The sequence below is a fragment of the Elgaria multicarinata genome, chromosome 1 (genome assembly GCF_023053635.1).
Source record: "Elgaria multicarinata webbii isolate HBS135686 ecotype San Diego chromosome 1, rElgMul1.1.pri, whole genome shotgun sequence".
NCBI lineage: Eukaryota > Metazoa > Chordata > Lepidosauria > Squamata > Anguidae > Elgaria > Elgaria multicarinata.
Genome location: NC_086171.1, coordinates 159696000 through 159709583, shown reverse-complemented (window position 1 = coordinate 159709583; position 13584 = coordinate 159696000).

Genomic DNA, 13584 nt, shown 5'->3' with positions numbered 1-13584 from the left:
ATTCGGTAGATGACTCCATTGAAAGCTTTTGAATTGACTAAAAGGCATCCCCACTTAATTAGGCAATACATCTTCTTTTTTGTTTACATTTTTAAAATTATTTTTAAACTAAGGGCTCAGCAGCTCTCCGTCCCGGTGGGCGAGGAGGGAGATGGGTGGCGGCAGCGGCAACGACACCTCTTCCTCGTCTCTTTTACAGGCAAGCTACACAATCGTTTTCGGGGTGCACTGGGGGCGGATGGAAGCGCTTTCAGTACGACGTGTGGAAGAGCCCTGCAGATAGCCGGCACCATCCTAGAATAGGCATTCCACCTTCACTGTCACGCAGGATGAAATGCCTCTCCTAAGATGAGGCCTGCAGCAACCTATAAATACAGCAGCCTTCTCCATCCTGGTGTTCTTGTCCATGCTGACTGGGAATGATGGGAGTTGCACTCCAACACATCTGGAGGGCAACAGGTTGGGGCAGGGCTGACATACACCATCTAAAATTACATGTGCTTCCCCCCTCCTTTCAGAACAATTGTTTGGTCACACGTGAATGTATGCAGGTTTAATCAATGCAAACTCATTTGATTAATCGACTTTAGATTTCTTACATTGGGGGGCAGCCCTAAGCAATAGCAGTTCATCCCAATGGCCTCCTGCAGTTCCTCCTTGCCCAGCAAGCGTGTACCGTCATGCCAGCACCACCACCACACGCACACACACACACCATGTTACAAGCAAGACTCCTATTTCTGGATCTGCCTCTCTCTAGTTGCAGCATGAAGGTGGATGATCGTGGAGGCTGCAGAGGCTGACATTGTGTGGGCCACTGCCCCATCGGCTGTTTCCAACTTGCCTGCTGCCCAGCAGTGATCTCGCTCTCAAGAAAGCAGGCACACACCAAGATCTCACACTCCTTCTGTGCAGCTACTCCCCCAAGGCAGCTCCCGTCTTCCTTCCCCTCCTCCCTTACAGGGCCTTTTTAATGCTCAAGGGTACAGGATGTTCTGTTCTCTCTCACACACATACACACTCCCCCCCCCTTTTTCTCTCTCTTTCTGTTCCTCACTCTCAGGCTTGTGGCCTTCACCTTTTTAACCCCTGCTCTGCCACCACTCCTGTGCAGCTCTCCGTGCAGCAACAATATCAACTCTGCTGCTGTTGCCACCTCCCTCCCTCCCTCCTTCCCTCCCTTCTTAGAGCCTGTGGCATTGCTCATCCCAGCCGTGAAAAGCAACGCCCCTGGCCCCTCAGCATAAACCAGCAGTTCCGTCTACTTTTATTATGAGGGGATTTCTTGAAGAGTCCTGGCTGGCAGGAAAGGCACCTGGGCGACCACTAGCATGTGGCTTAGAGGGAGAGCGTGACTTCTCCCCACCCCCTTCTTCTTCTTTTTCTTCTCCCTCCTCTGACATTTCCAGCGGAAAGAGACACGCCTTCCTGTTGCCTAGCCCCTGAGGGTTGTGCTGTCTCTTCTCCTTTGGCCCCTCCTTCTGACCCTGGTTTTTCTCCACAGGTTGGCTGTTCCTGGGTAACAAGGCTGAGGGGAGGATGACGTGGATTCACCGATAGCACACAGGGATAAGCAGAGCCATCTGGCAAGAGCTGGCTTCACTCTGAGGGAGACAGTGGGGAGTTGTTGTTGTTTTACCCTGGAATAGCCTTCCGCAACTGTGGGTCCTCCAGATGTTTTGGACTTCAATTCCATCAGCCACAGCTGGCGAGGCTAATGGTCAGAAATGCTGGGAATTGTGGTCCAAAACATCTGGAGGACACTAGACTGGGGAAGACTTCTCTGGAAAGAGACTGCCTGAGCCCCCACCTCGCCATTAGTCCCACATTCATGGGGCAAACATCAAGGCCGGATCTACACTATTGCTTTAAAGCGCTTTATAACAGTTTTATAGCGCTTTAAAGCAGTTAAAGCGCTTTATAACTGTTATAAAGCGCTTTAAAGCAGTAGTGTAGATCCGGCCCAAGTCCAGAAAACCGGGTTTGGGGTGGGTTCGAAGAGGGCATTAAAGGGATAAAATATTTCAGCTTGCAGGGAAGGGTGTGGATCTTTCATACTAAGGCCTAATCTACACCAAGCAGGATATTGCACTATGAAAGTGGTATATAAAAGGCAGGAGCCACACCAAGCAGGATATTGCACTATGAAAGCGGTATATGGTCTGTGCCAATGGGCCCCAACAGTTGTCAGTGCACTTCAGTACCTCTATAAAGCACCAGTGTGGCTCCTGCCTTTTATATACCCTTTCATACCGCTTTCATAGTGCAATGTCCTGCTTGGTGTAGATTAGGCCTAACACTCTTCATGAACATATTTTCTCTGAAGTAAGCCCCTATCGATTGTGATGGAATTAACCTTTAAGAAAACATGCTTAGGATTGCAGAAGGGGTTGTGATGGCTGAAAGGGCAACCTGCTTGTCTAAGGAAGTGTGCTTGCCTCCTTACTTCCCCCTATGCTCTTGCCTATATAGAAAACACCTTTTCATTAGCTCCTGCAGAGTGAGCAAAAGGCAGAGGGGAGAAACACACTCATTACACACCACTGTAGAGTCATGACTCCTTCACCTAATTAAACCACTTCATTTGAAACATGATAGGGGGATGCTATCCTTTTCACTTGCTAGACCTGGCCCTATGTCCTCATGTGTTGTCCTTTTGTGAATTAGGAGTAACACACCACGGCTGCAAAATGGAGCTTAAACTATTTGGGAGTGACCAGCGAATCAGCCCCACTTTTTTATGCTCAGAGTGGAAGGGCTTGGGATTAATGCTAAGCACCATCTCTTTCATGGGCACTGCTGTTCCCACACTTATGCCCTAGGAGAAAGGAAATTCCATGTGATCCTGTGTGTACTCTATGATCATTGAAAGGCCTGCTATATGCACCACCACCTAGAGAGGCTCAGGTGGTGTGTACTTGAGACACTGAGATAGGGTCTTTTTGACACCTGCAACACAATTGGGTGCTTCTTTGTTTTGCTTTAGATAGACAATAAAGAACAAACTATTCTGTCATTCCTTTAATACTGTGCAATATTTTACGTTGCTCTTCAATTTTTCATTTTAAGGCCACTTATTGCATGGAAGGTTTTTTGCTTCTGGATTTCTTGGTTTTATGAATGTTTTTAATCATATTTTCATGCTGCGTAACCCTGGGCACTTGATAGGTGGAGGATGTGATTTCGAAAGGTAATAAATAATAAACAATACTAATAAAGAGCAATATTAGACATTGCAGAATGGGGGATTTGAACAAATATCCTAGAAATGTATGGGAAAGAGCATGGGTCATGGAGGTCTGGGATTTTGTGAGCCATTTTGGCAGACTGAACTGGATGGAAATGTTTGGAAGGAAGTAAATGGTGCTTAGTATTGCTATTTCATCATCTGGAGAGAGAGAATGGCATGGGGCAACACTCAACTGCATTTATAACTTCTGTATACATTTCTGAACTTTCATAGCAGTCCGGAAGCTAAACTGTTAGTAGAGCTAGCCTACAATATTAGGAATAATTAGAGGGGTTTGCAGAACAGGAGGCTAATGTGACCTGGAATAAACTATAAACAAACAAAGCCTGAGACATTCCTTGCAAGGGCCTGATCCTGCTTGCCAAAGTCAATGAGAACTTTGCCGTTGACATAAGCAGGAACAAACTTCCTATTCCACCGAAATGATGCTGTACTCAGACTTTGCAAGGATAGCAGGTCTTGTGAACAGCGTCTTGAGAAGGGTGGCGAAGTCTGAAGCTATAGGCAGCTATTCCCCCGCCTCCACCTTGAAATCTGGCGATTTCTGCAGAGAGGAGGCTGCCAGCCATTCCCACAGCTCTGCAGGAGAGGATCATTCCCCATCCCTGGCACATTCCTGTGGACAGAAAGTGCTAGCCGGGGCCATGGGAGAGAACATGAAGCGCCGCTGCTTAGCCTTCGTGGGGAGGAAGGAAAAAGAGCATCTTGGGTATGTGTGTGCAGAAGGAATTTTCCTGTAAAATGGGGTCCCATTGCCTTGGGATGAATCAGCTTTCACAGCAAACTGGTGAACATTTCAGGCCCCCGCACAGCATGAAAGTGAAACCATAAGCCACATATCCGAACCAGACGGGCTCAGGGGCATTGTGGTTTTGTGGCAGACATCATTGTCTAGTAGTAGTGACATGTGTCACCTTGCCTGACCTGGTGGCCCCCAGGTTTGGACTACAACTCCCATCAAGACCAGGTGATGTGGCCAATGGTTGGGGATGATGGGAGATGTAACCCAAAATCTCTGCAGGATCCCAGGTTGGGGAAGGCTGATTGTCAGAGAAGAGGTGCTGTGTAGATTCCCTTTCCAGCACACCTATTGATGTAAGGGTGACTGAGTCAGTCTTTCCGCATTCCACTTACCAAGCTGTACAATGGGTTTAATTACATCTGCCTTGTCTGCAGGCTACTTTGTTATTTATGGATGACAAGAAAACGGCATTGCCCTTAGCATTGTTTTAGCACATATGAAGCAAGAGGCTAGGAGCTCTCAGTCCCTATTCTCTCTTCTTCCCCAGATCCCCTGAATGATTCGCATGCTCTTGAAGCAGAAGGAACTGTGGATATAAATCTTAAATAAATCCTCTTGCAATGCCTACTTACTGCGAGGAAAGTCTGCACATATTTAGTCTATGCTCAGGGTCATGTTCATCTGCACAGATACTTCTGTTGTATTCTTTCTATATGGCCCTCTATAAAAGATCAATAGCATTTAGAGTCACTATCCTCCTCCTCCTCCTCCTCCTCCTCCTCCTCTTCTTCCTATGACTTTAATATGATGCAACAGGCAGAAATCCAAGCAAAGCATAACCCACCACTGTATCTGCATACTGGGAAAAACATCCACTGCTGAATATCGGATGCTGCCCACTCTCACCTTGTAGCCCAGCCTTCCTCAGCTTAGCATCCTCCAGATGTATTGCACTACAAGGCAAGGCTGGTTGGGGATGATAGGAGTTGTAGTACAACAGACCCGGAAGACCCCAGGTTGGGGAAGACTGCACTACAGCCTAACCCTTTTCCCATTCTTCAATGCTCGTTCTGCTTTCTTCGCTCTCATCCAAGCCTTTGTTGTTTCTTCATCTAACCTTACCTGGCAAACTGTGTGTGCTGCCACTTGGACTCACTCAACACATTGTGTTCTTTCCTCAGCTGGCTCTCCAATTCCAGTCCTGCATCACATCATTTTTCAGCCCACCTGTCATCATTTTTCTTCTTCCTTTTCACTTTTTGTCTCTTGAACACATGGTTTTCTTGTTCAAATTCTCTCAGAAATTCCTCCATTTGTCATATGCTCTAAGATGCCCCAAGAACCTCTGACCTTTCTCAGGACAACTGCATATCTGTTACAGTTTGCATGATTAAGGCCTGGGTATTGACACTCCCTAGGTGAGCTGTTCCCATTAAGATCATAGTGTCATTAAGATCATAGTGTTTTTCTCAGGAGAACGCTTCTTTAGCACTCACACATTGTGTTTATGGCAGTTCATGGGAAGAAAATTATGGTTAATGCACCTTAGAGACCTATGGGCAAGATTGTTCATGGTTTAAGCCACACACCACAGAGAAAACAATGACTTGTAATGTGTGAACACTGCTGGTAAGTGGTTTGGTAACACCTGATACATATGCATGAGTTTCTAACCAGAAATTAAGTGAGTATCTTTGTTGCAGCACAGGCTGGGAAATACAGCCTTCCTGTAGAACAGAGGTTCTCAAACTGATCTACAGACCATTGGGAGGTCTGCAAACTTCATTCAGGTGGACTGCAGGAAGGCTGAAGAACAGTCACGAACATCTGTACTTGGCCCTGCACTTGATTATTATTTTTCAGATTATGGAGATTGAGTCCGATTTGACTAGGAATGGATGATCAAACAGGTTAACAAAGCCCTGGCCTAGGGCCCATGATTTTCATAATACAGCACTGGTTTTGATGATGAAATGGGTACTGAAGAAGGGCTCATCTACACCAAGCAGGATATTCCACTATGAAAGTACTATGAAAGTGGTATATAAAAGGCAGGAACCACACTACTGCTTTATCACAGTAATGAAGTGCACTGGCAACTGTTGAGGCCCATGACACATACATATCCCGCTTTCATAGTGTTATATCCTGCTTGGTGTAGATGTGTCAATGGGCCCCAACAGTTGTCAGTGCACTTCAATACCACTAAAAAGCAGTAGTGTAGCTCCTGTCTCTTATATACCACTTTCATAGTGGAATATCATGCTTGGTATAGATGAACCCAAAGACAAATGTTACTAAAATGTGAATTACGTATGGGTTTTGATTTGTAGAACCTCAAACAAGTTTATTAAGTGGTCTGCCAAGACCCCCCTCTCCCAGTAATTTTCAAGTGATCCATGGGGGTGGGATGGGATTCGTTGTAATTCGTTTACTGTTGTAAAACAGTATTTACTGGGATTTATTTACTGGGATTCGTTTACTGTTGTAAAACTCAGATGATTAGGGCGACAGAGAAGGAAAGAAATTAGGAACAATGGACTACTAATTGAGTTTTCTAACTGGATAAAAAGGCCACTCAGCCCCATATCTGCTCTTTTTCACCTCTTTTTATTGTTGTGAAATTAGGATTTCTACATCACCAAGATTTTGTTGCAAGGCTTAGTTCAAATTTGTTCAACACTCCAAAGCTGTGAGCTCCTCCCTTCAACTCAATCTGAAGTAGCAAGAACAGTACAAGATTGTCTACTAGGCTGCTGAGGCAAATTGACAGCCAAAGTTGCCCCTGTATTGACTTCCATAGGCTGAGATGCGCAAGAACCTTGACTGTGCCACCATTTCAAGTATCCATTGTCCTTGTGAACTCAGTTTGTCTTCCAGGAGGAATGCCAAGGACAAAGATATAAACTCTGCATGCTGAGGAGTGTCTCATCCGAGGGCCTTGAAATACTTAGTGTGTGAGAGGAATTGCTAGAGTTGCTGTGTGTGTATGTGTGTGTGTGTGTGTGTGCATGTGCAATTGGCCACAAATAAGTCACTTTCTCCTTTTTTTAAGTGCTTGGTTCATGAATGTCTGTAGGCAATATGTGAGTGATCTAACTTCACTTGCACTACAAATGTGTACAGAGGTCATATTTACTAAGTTTATTTGAACCCTTGCACCTGAATTTTAGGACTTGCATGATGAGTTGTAGCTAAGCAGCCAGTTTTAAATTCTGAGTCCAAAGTAATCTGGGATGAGTTGAGATTGACCAACGCCCTATTCCAGTGATTTCAACCTGACAGAAACTCAACACAAACACACTATAAGCTCCCATAAGAGACAGGAAGGATCACTGGAACACCTTAACTGAAACATTCCCCTAGGGCAGCCTTCTCTAATCTGGTGCCCTCCAGATGTGTGCCATCCTGTATGAAAATTATGGGAGTTGTAGTCCAACACATCTGGAGGTCACCAGTTTGGGGAAGGATGCCTTACGGCAACAGTATTAGTAATTGTTTGATGTGTAAGTCCAGTACCAATCCCTTTGCTTGCTCTGGAACAAGGATGGGCAGAAGGTAGATTGAGATCTGGTAGATCTTCAGTGATTTGTAGTAGATTAGCAAGGCTCTCTGTCTCCCAGTTGTTGAACAATCACAAACAAAATTGCCAGTAACCCCACCCACCCACACCCAAAAAAACATTCTCTGCCATGGCTGGACTTGTGCTATTTGCATATCTCTCAGTGAACCTCTCCTGTAAAATATGGATTGTAATTGGTCAGTACGTGACTCAAATGTATATTGATCCCAGTGTATGGCTCATAGGCTGCAATAGGGTATTGGCTCCAGCCCCAAAGCCACCATGGTGCACCTGGTTACAAATGGTGGACCTTGGAATTCTAGTAAAAAGTAGGGAGGGGGGAGAAAAATCTTGCAAGCCTATCCAACCCTGCTCTGGAACACCCAAGGTGGAGATAGATAGGCTAAAGATTTGGTCCCAATGAGTTTAGACTAGTTTAGAAAAGAAAGATTACATTCAAGGATATAAATTGCAAGAATTTAGCCCATCCCTAACTGTAACAGTGAACGATTAGTCATAACGGCCGATCAGGAAGAGTGACCTTTACTGAACTGCTCTGCGTTGTTCCTGAATGCCCAAGTTGTGGAAATGAGGAGATCTGATACTACAGCTGAGTATTCACTGTGTCATATTTGCCCCATTCATGAATTTCAAATAGACTTGTTTAAGCAGCCTTGTGGCACTTGCAAGCATTCTTGTTGTATGTCTGATCCCCCATTTTAGAGATGGGTAAAGTGAGACACTTGGAACTCTGGAACTCTCCAGACAGAAACCCAGAGAGAGAGAAATATATGGTGCAGGATCGCACTCTTGTGTGCGGCACTATGGCCCTTGGAAACAGCCGGCTAGACGGCGAAGACGGACAGACAGCTGGACTCATGAATGTCTCTCTTTATGCCTTGCAGTCTCAGAAGCCCGGAGCTTGTGTGTCAGGAGAAATGATGCTGCTGACCACAAGCCCGCAGGAGTGGTTTATCTAGCGACACAGCACACCCACTTCCCCGGCTGCTGAGTCAGGCTGTTCCCTTTGCTGCCTCGCGCTCTGTACATTGTGTTCCAGCTCTGCCTCATTGGCACGTAGCCCAGCTCACATCAGCTTCTCACTCTTGTTTGTGTTCTCAGCTTGCACTGAGGGCTGGTTTGCAGTTCAGCAATCCTCCCCTTCCCACCCCTTTCCTCGGCTTTGCAGAGGTGTAGGGGGGAGGGAGGGGGGAAGCTGGGGCTTTTATGCCTGGAGGAAGCGAGCGGGTAACGATAGAGTAGCTCAGGGATGGCTCCAGGAAGCGAACACCCACCCACCCCGTCCAGAAGAGATGATGAACTCAGGTCATCTCTATGTTGCTGCCCTGGGGGTTATTTCTGAATGTAAATTGTTGCCATCATCTTGCAGATCTAACGAAGCAAACAAGTTGAACAACGTGAGACCTGAACATCGCTGACATGCATGGCTACATAACTGTCTCCTGGGAGATCCATGTTTGTCGCGCACTTGCAGTGCTACTTGGTACTGGTTTCCAAGAGCTCCAAATAAAGCTTTTTCTCCCCACCATCCTGTCTTCCCTTCCACTGCACACATGCACAAACACACGCATGCTTGTTCCTTGCAAAATTGTCCCGGCTGCATGGTGTAAATAGGCAAAGCTACACCAGGGGAAAGTTCTCTGCACCCCTTGAGTCCAAGTCAGGGGGTGAGCCAATACTATCAATATGGGTGCTCTGTTGACCAGCATATGGTCCAGATAAACAGTCCAAATAGGGATTTTTCTGTGACAGCAGAGCCTGGTTCTTCTAGGTGTTGTATATGACACCACAAGATTGTCTTTGCCCTCAAAGAGCTTATACAGCATCAGACTCTAAATCCACAGTTTTCAATCATTCCACCTTTCAGCCTCACTTGAAAGTTTCAGGCCTTTTTGAGAGCACCTCTCATTCTCTTTGTGTGTTATCAAGGCTGACTAACATGCCTTGAAGTACACTCTGTCTACACAATCATGATTCATACTGGGTCTGTCTCTTATCACTAACTATTCCATCCATTTACTCTCAAGATGGTTTGTGTTTCTGTAGGAAGACCAAGCAGCTGCAACATCTTCCAACCTCCCATGAAGGAACAACCAGTGCACTATTTTGGGAAATGATGGTCTAATGGGCAAAAGACCTGTTTTACAGATGAGAAAGTATGTCATCAAGGTCCATTTGTATCCATACAGATGTTTACAGATAATCTACACTAAGATGTTTACATACAGACTGTGGGAGCCCATTCATACCTCCACCAGTTCATGAAATGAAATGCACTTGTCTAACATACATGGTCTTATTTAGTCTTTGTCCATAGTTAACATCCCAAATATAGTTAGGTACCCTTTAAATGTTCTATTAGATGTTCATATTAATGTTCTATTAAATATTCTCCCAGCTATATTCTCCCACATGGCTGGGAGAATATTTAACCCAACCTCATATGCAGGGGATGACCATTCACGTATTTCCCACTGAATCAGCATCATGCAAAATGTGTGTGTGTGTGTGTGTGTGTGTGTATGATGTGACAATTTCATAGACAGCCCCAATCAATTGGGCATCATCCAGATGATCAGCTCATTTATAATGTTATCCTAGCTGCACAAGAACTGTGTGTGGATGAGTGGTTTCCTCAAAACTGGGAGAATCTTAAGGACATCTTAGTTCCATTGAATTCCTCATATTTATAGGACCAGAGTTTAATCACAATTTGTGTTGTCAGTGGAAGCAAAGAAGGAACCAACTGTTGTGTTTGGATGTCCTAAGAAAGAAGCAGATGGGTGCGACATGTTGTACTAACATGCCTATTATGCAAACAATGACACTGACATGTGATGACATATTGCAAAGGAAAACTATACAGGCAGCAACATCTTGTTACTGAAAGCCTCTGCCACAGCTCAGTTGGAGAGCCTTTCTACACAAGGCATTCATTGTGTGCTCATGATTCCCCACTCACAGTAGATTCCAGGTGCTTTACATGATGTCATCTCCACCAGGGCCTCTCCCATTCTTTGCAACCATTGTAGAGAGTGTTTTACTATGGAGAAAGGTCTGGTATTTCCACGAATGGCACGAAACCCCGGTGTATTTACACAGTTCTGCTACACCACAATGCCACCTAGTGATTGTGTAAAGAAACATATAAAAACACTGAGAAAGAAAGATACCGGGCAAACAAAACACAAAGAATCTGGAAGAAGAAACCTTGTTAAACCGGTAGGTTAAAAGCTTCATGTAGAAAAGTCCTAGCAGCCTAAAATAATCATTCCATTTTGGGGTCCATCACTGGGAACCAGGAGACATGTAGGCAGACCAAGCAGCCAGTGGTAGGGAACCTGGTGCCCTCCAGATGCTTTGAACTACAACTCCCATCAGCCCCAGCCAGAATAGCTAATTGTCAGGGATTATGGAAATTTCCTACCTCTGTTCTGGACTGTTGGGTGTGTTATAGGGTTGATAGCAGCAAAATAATCTGGGGAATATGCAGGGCCAGCCCAAGATATTTTGCTGCCTGATGCAAAGAACAATTCCAGGAACAGAAGCTGGCTGGGCTGGTAACTGGGTCTTACTTCATCTATGGACAGCATGTTCCATTGCACTTGAAGCTGAGGACTAGCTTAGAGAGCACTGACAGGCTGTGTGGCACAATGCCTCAGCAGCATGGCCTGCCCCACAGTATCTGCCACCTGAGGAGGCTGCTTCACTCTGCCTAATGGTAGGGCCGGCTCCAGGAAGATGACAAGAGGAGGAACTCTGGAAGGTGGTGGCCATGATCTTTGATTTTTCAAAGATTTGCGATTCATCGAAAAGAGCATCTGAAGAAAAAGGACCCTCCCTTGAGAAAGGAATCCAATGTTTGGTGTTTGATGAGTGCTTGCAGTAGGAAACCAGCTTGCTGTACTCCATTGCTCCCATCACTACCCTGTACAGTGCCCGGCACTGTCTCGCTCTGCATCCTGAAACCTCATCAGCAGGAAGCCACCCCCAGGTCCTCACTCTCAATCCCCAAGTCACAGCCTGGGAGGAGATTGGTACGGTTTGTTACACTCAGGCCGGAATGTACTTTGTGTTACAAGTGGCTTTGATCCAGGACTCAGAAGCTGGACTTTATTTATACTTCCCTGCTCCAGGCTCAGTTACATCCTGCTGTCAGTTATATATGTCTGCCTGCCTGCTTCTATCTGTGAGAGGGATGACCTGGCATTTAAAAGCCATTCATATCATTTAAGGAGCTGAAAACCAAATTGAACCACGTCTGCCGGGTTCCGTCTCCAGCGTACGAACCATGAGCTAATTTAGATTTAGCAAAGGGCAATATAATATGGGGGGGTGCTTTTGGTGTTGGTATCTGGGCTGGGGAGGGAATACAAATTGGTTAAAGAACAGTAAGCCTGAAGAAAAGTGGGCCCCAGGGCAGCTCGGCTGGCTGACCTTGGCAAATAGGCTTTGTGCTTCATTTCCTCATTAAGGGCAATGATACCATACAGTCCTGGAAAACACCTGGAATAATGTCTTTGATGGCTCTCAGTTAAGAGGGTAAAAGACCTGACAGGGTCAACTTCCAAGGGATTGTTCTAGGGCTGAGTGGTACAGTGATCAGAGCACTTGAAGACATAGACATGGAACGACCTTGGACAAATCACTGCCTTTTATCTTCAATTCCCCCTATGTAAACTGGAAATAATAAATACCTATCTTGCAGGGCTGTGGTCAGGGTAAACAGAATAAAGAATGCAAAACAGTTCAGAAATTAAAAAGGCTATTTAATTGATAAGCAGCTTTAGTGCATGCATCAGGAAGCCATGGCATATACTTGCTTCTTGATCTTTCTAATGAGCATGAACCAAACATCCGCATAGCCAATACACATGACGTATTCCTTGTCTCCTGACATTAGTATTAAGGGATATCTTCACAAGCATATTAGTGTTACACCAGTTTAGTTTGTACAGCTTGTCATAAGGAATCCTGGGGATTGTTGTTTTGTAAAGGTGCTAAGACTCCTCTGATAGAGTATTCCCACCACACAGAACTACCATTCCCAGGGTTCCTGAGGGAGACAGAGGGTGCTTCCAGACAAGGCTTTTATGATGCATCATCCTGTCTCATTCATGGAAATTTACAGGGGGTACAGAGAGACATTGTCATCTCACACTTCTTACCCTCTTCTGTTTTTCCCACCACTATGGGGAGGATCTGTAGCACAGTGGCAGAGCACAGGCTTTGTACGCAAAAGGTCCCCAGTTCGATACCTGGCATCTCCTGGGGTGTGTCCACACTAAGGGTTTGCCCCAGGGTGGCTTCGCAGTAGTGGCACGACATCTACATGATGCAGCCACCACTGTGAAACCATCCAGGGGCAAACCCTGGAAACTCCGCTCCAAAAACCTCAGGCATTTACTTTTTTGGCAGCTGAGCCCATGGCGCCCCCAGATTGGTCTCCATGGGCGGCCCCACACCTCTGTAAAAGTAAAACAAAAACAAAAAACAGGGTGGGGTGGGAGGAAGGAGAGGAATGGGGCCATTCCTCCCCCTTTTAATTTTTTTTATTATCTGTATCTGCACAGCTGTGCAGATATAGATAATAAAAAGAAAAAGAACTGGGGTGGGTGGGGAGGAACGGGCAGCCAGAAGGAGGAGACGTGGTTCACCCAGTCCCTCTCTTCACATCCTCCTCTGGCTGCCTCATTCCTCCCCCACTCATTTTTTAAAAAATTATTATCTGTATCTGCACAGCTGCACAGATACAGACAATACAATAAAAAGGGGGGAGACACAGCCCCGTTCCTCTCCTCCCCCCCCTTTTTTTTAACTTTTCCAGAGCTGGAAAGTTCACACTTGCGTTCCTTCCCGTGCAGATACAGGGAAGGAATGCAAGTGCGGGAGCAAGGTGACTCATGACGCCAAAGCGCCACCGTAAAGACGGAGGCCTGGAAGGGCTAGAAAAAGCTCCTGCCTGAAACCCCGGAGAGCTGCTGCTAGTCAGTGTCAACAATGCTGGGT